Here is a 5,263-nt window from a genome sequence, read left to right on the forward strand (position 1 = left end):
AGGGTGAGAAAAGGAGGAGGGGTGCTGGTCCAGAGACTGACTGACTGGACCCAATGGGACATTAACATTGAACTGACGGGAGACTCACTGACCAATGCCTTTTCAGAGAAAAACGAAGCTATGACACACTCATGTGTAATGGCCCGTGGTAATTGACAAGTGACAAGACTCATTGTGGATGCAAAAGCAGCGATCAAAATGCAGTGGTGGATTACAAGCTATACTAGTATTTCATGGCTATATGGAGTTAAATCACGTTTTATTCCATTATGCAAACATTGTTTATTAATAAAATGATTATAAGAACTTTCATTCAAAACTGAATATTGATAGCATAAAGTGCTGCAAAGCATAAATGACCCATGAAAGTTACAAGGGATTTACTGACGACATAAAATTGAATATTGCACGACATGTATTTGTAGTTGAATGCTTCACACACAAAATACCTCCATTTGAGGAATTGGAATTGACAGCTGATGCTGAACAGTCGTGATCACGTGTGTCAAATAAAGTACATACAAATACATACATAAACCATCTTTGTTTTGATCTTTTAATCATTCATCTCAGGGAACATGGTTGGACTTGAACATGTAGCCTACCAATGGACATTTAAAACCCCATTTAACCCATGGACTCTTTCATTTTAGAAGCAGGTTGTATTAAAATATTCACATTTGTTGTATTGTCTGGATTAGGTGCTGTATAGAGATGTAAAATTAAATTTGGAAAAGTAAAAACGTGAAAAAAGCATTTAATTATGTTACAGCAATATTGGTGATTTTCCAACAATGGTCAGTGTTTTCTTTCACAACAATCCTTCCTATGCAACAATCTGTCATCTACTACTACTACTACTACTACTACTACTGCAGAGCCAATCCATTCAAAGTGTAATGAATGCCATGCAGTTCTTAGTACAGATTGTTGATATAAAAATGATAACATTCAAAGTGTTTTGTCAGTGCCACTTCCTATGGGTATATCGATGCCCCATGTACCTCAAGAGAGCAGACAGGAAGATGAGCGTCTGTGTGCTCTGTCTTACATGTGGCTGCTAGTGAAGGTCAGGTCAGTGAGGGCAGCAGGCAGTCTGGATGGGGGGCATACCCTGGTGGTCTGAAAAAGACAATCTAGGGGCCCAACCCAGGGGGTCAATATGCAAATAGTCACCCCCAAGTGAAAGGCATAGAGCAGATCAATGTTCTCACATTACTCTTGCTGCCCATGACTGTGAATGTGCACGCCTACACTCTGCATGAGGTTTTCATATTCAATGAAATTCAATCAAACAATAGAAAAGGCAGCTGTATTCCGGCAATAGAGTATGATGCAATAAGTGAGATAGCCTAGTAGATGCAGAGAGATATACTAAATGTAGAAGTGTTAAAATAACCCCTGACATCTGTGTATAAGTGCATAACAATCCACTGAATTGACGTTTCAACAGTAAAAAAAAACAACATACAAACAAAAAACATTATATTGAATGTATGATCAATGAAAGCATAAATATGATGGTTGGATGAAAAAGCAAACAGCACATATATACCATATATATATATATATATATATATATATATATATATATGCAAATAAATATATATATATATATATATATATACACACACATTATATATCTTTTAAATTTGCATATATATATATATGCAAATATATATATATATATATATACACACACATATATCTTTTCAATTTGCATATAAATATATATATATGCAAATATATATATATATATATATATATATACACACACACATTATATATCTTTTCAATGGAGTATGATGAAAACTGCAACAGAATCTTCATAGTCTGAGGTCTCACTGGGCCTCCTCACCCGTCTCAGCACAGGCGTAGCAGATGAAATTGAGTTTTTCTGTCTCAGGCAAGCCTACCCACTGCTGCCCCCCAGTGGCCTCTATGGCACCAGTAAAGCCACAGTCATATTGTCCCTCATGTCCTTGTCCTGGGGCCCAGTTCTGGTAGCAGCCAGTGTATGACTTGATCCAGAACCAAAAGTGGAAGCTACAGCTGTAGCGTAAGCCCAGCCAAACATGGGATGATGTGGCATTCTTTGCCTTTTCAGCCGCCCACTCGTCAATCTCTTTGGCGGTAATGTAGACAAGGTCAACATGGTGCTCCCTGCAGTAACTCATAGCTTCATTCCATGTCATGTTCTCCTGGATTAATATCAGGTTTTCTTTGGGAGAAAAATAGAAAGGAAAGATAGGGTCAGGGAAACGCTATTTTCATACTATTTCACAGCATACAATTTTTGCAAAAGTGAAGGAAAAGACTGTTTAAAATGGTTTTGCATGTGTGAATGATAAGCAAAATTATGTGGTATCAAACCTTGAATATGCACAGAGGGCATTAGAGTTGATGACTCTGCAGTGCTATAGGTTGAAGTCCCCTCTGGTGTTGTTGTTGGTGGTGGTGTTGCAGAAATATCTGTAGTTCTATGCATAGTAGTGGTTGATGTTTGATGCTGTGTTCCTGTCACAGGTGCAGTCTCTGTAGTATCTGTAGTTCTATGCATAGTAGTGGTTGAGGTTTGATGCTGTGTTCCTGTCACAGGTACAGTCTCTGTAGTATCTGTAGTTCTTTGCATAGTAGTGGTTGATGTTTGATGCTGTGTTCCTGTCACAGGTGCAGTAGTCTCTGTAGTATCTGTAGTTCTATGCATAGTAGTGGTTGAGGTTTGATGCTGTGTTCCTGTCACAGGTGCAGTAGTCTCTGTAGTATCTGTAGTTCTTTGCATAGTAGTGGTTGATGTTTGATGATGTGTTCCTGTCACAGGTGCAGTAGTCTCTGTAGTATCTGTAGTTCTATGCATAGTAGTGGTTGAGGTTTGATGCTGTGTTCCTGTCACAGGTGCAGTAGTCTCTGTAGTATCTGTAGTTCTATGCATAGTAGTGGTTGAGGTTTGATGCTGTGTTCCTGTCACAGGTGCAGTAGTCTCTGTAGTATCTGTAGTTCTATGCATAGTAGTGGTTGAGGTTTGATGCTGTGTTCCTGTCACAGGTGCAGTAGTCTCTGTAGTATCTGTAGTTCTATGCATAGTAGTGGTTGAGGTGTGATGCTGTGTTCCTGTCACAGGTGCAGTCTCTGTAGTTACACTGAGCTCTGTGCTTGCAGAGTTCACAGATGACACAAAATCTGTGGTACTCAATAATGTAGTTGGTTCAAATGTTGATGTACCAGTTGGATTAGGGCGGCTGCCAGTTGTTACTTGCTTAGTGGTCACTTTAACAGTGCTGGATTGTTCAGTAGAAGGAAGTGCAGTGGTGCTTTGAAATGTGGACGTTATGACCGCCGGAGATGAACTGTTTGGAGAAACTGTCTGATTTGTGACCATTTGTACTGCTGTAACTGCTTGCTGTGTACTTGTCTCTCTGGTGGGTCCTGTAAGAATGAGTAATACATTAACATATACAGTACATTGAAAAGAGGACATTTTCATGTCGTAGGCAGAGAAGGCGAATGATAGGACACCAACTCACCCCCGTGACAAACAAATTTGCGGTTGTTGGTGCATCTCAGGTCATTCCACTGCCCTTCATCTTTGAGTATAGCAGCAACACATTCTTGATTGCTGTTTAAGTAGTTGGGTTGATTGGGCTTCCAGAAACGGAATGATGAGTTGCTTCCATCGGACCACTTCCAGGGATCTTTGAACAGGCCGATCCACACAGTCTGTGCCTGGGACACTTCCTGCACGGCCGCGTTGTCTTCTGCTGAGTGTATGCTGACCAGCTCAGATGATAATATGTTCCTGCAATGATTCTGAGCCTCCCTCCATGATTTGCCCTCAGCAATGAAAATACGATGCCCAGTATCATTACTACCTGCAAGTGCAAAGATTTATTATATTAAACACATAGACAATTGTGATATTATCCATTGAAACACAATGTATGTTCATATCCAAAGTGAATTGCAATATTGTGATTTTTACTCACCATCACAGACAAAACTTTGTTGAGTATCGCAGTCACTCACAAACCACTCGCCACCTGTTGTGTCCATTGCTGCACAAATATCTTGATTGTCTTGTTGTGGCTCTCCTGCCTTCCAGTTAAAAAAATCCAGTGTCTCATCAGGTGAAGACCAATGCCACCTCCAAACATCTCCAATCTCCAGTCCTATCCAGGCTCTGTCTATGTCACTCGGAACTGAAGCAATCAAATTATCCATATCTGCTGAGTTGTGAACTGTTGCCAAATCAGTGTATGTGTCTCTGCAATAGCTCTTTGCCTCTGCATAGCTCTTAGCAACATTAACAAAGTGGAAATCTGAAGAGCCCGATGTGAAGGAAGGAAGTCCTGTTGAATTATCATAAGAAGTTTAGCCATAATTATACAGCAGGTAGAACATATTGGCAATAACGATAGCAAAAACATCAAACTTCTGGTATAGCATTATATTTCAAGCAGTATACTTTTCTGAGTATTTAAAAAGGTTTGTATCTAGACTATAACCAACTACCGTTTATGGCGATAAATGAGATACCAGGAAAACAATAAAGGAAAAAATCACACTGGACACAAACCTGAGAGAAGCAGCAGAAACAAAGTGTGAATCCCTTTCATCATGGTGATTCCTCCTTTTCAATCGTGTTCATGGTAAACTGCAAAACAACCACAAACTTTGTTAACAACTTACTACATGATCTAATGAAATCATATTGTGCTCTCTGACTCTCTGACAGGAGCGGACGAATGTGAGCAACACAAAGGCTATTTGTAGGTGTGTAAGAATGTCACCTGGCTTGTTTGTAGACCTCTTTAGGAGCGTGTGTCGTAATAGACAAAGCAGCTTTGCAAGTTCCTTTCACTCACATACATACATCACATGCCACTGGTTTCTTCCTGCAGGAGAGAAATTGTATTAAAACAGCTGCAGATACCATGTCATGAAAAACAGTGATCACCAGGAAACAACTTTGAATCTGTCAACACATGATATGTTATTTTTGTATTATAAAGCAATCTCCTGCATGCAAGTATGAGGTTGTACTGAAAATGGCAATCTATGTATTAGTGACATAGTTAGTTAAGAAGGAAGGTAAGCATATCTTGTGCAGTGAATTATACCCAAAATGTGAACCAGAAGCTAAATAAGTCATTCTGAAAAAGGGACTAGGGCTGGGTTCAAATAATTTACTCGAGTTCACTCTGAAGAATGAGGAAGTTGCAAGATAAACTAAGCAATATATATTTGTGTGTGTGTGTGTGTATGT

At 39.5% G+C, this 5,263-nt stretch overlaps 1 long non-coding RNA gene across 2 annotated transcripts; it reads right to left on the bottom strand.

The window, feature by feature from the left end:
* Window positions 1-1,780: 1,780 nt before the first annotated feature.
* LOC310788780 lies at window positions 1,781-4,718 on the bottom strand. Of its 2 annotated transcripts, XR_014553306.1 has the most exons (6): window positions 4,574-4,718; window positions 3,984-4,346; window positions 3,525-3,869; window positions 2,603-3,426; window positions 2,374-2,533; window positions 1,781-2,221 (listed from the first exon to the last, which is right to left on the bottom strand). It is a non-coding gene; the product is annotated as an uncharacterized lncRNA (long non-coding RNA). The 2 variants fall into 2 exon arrangements; XR_014553307.1 differs by having other exon boundaries at window positions 2,374-3,426.
* Between the last annotated feature and the right edge of the window lie 545 nt (window positions 4,719-5,263).

The sequence above is a fragment of the Poromitra crassiceps genome, assembly GCF_964638095.1.
Source record: "Poromitra crassiceps genome assembly, chromosome: 1".
Classification (NCBI taxonomy): Eukaryota; Metazoa; Chordata; class Actinopteri; order Beryciformes; family Melamphaidae; genus Poromitra; species Poromitra crassiceps.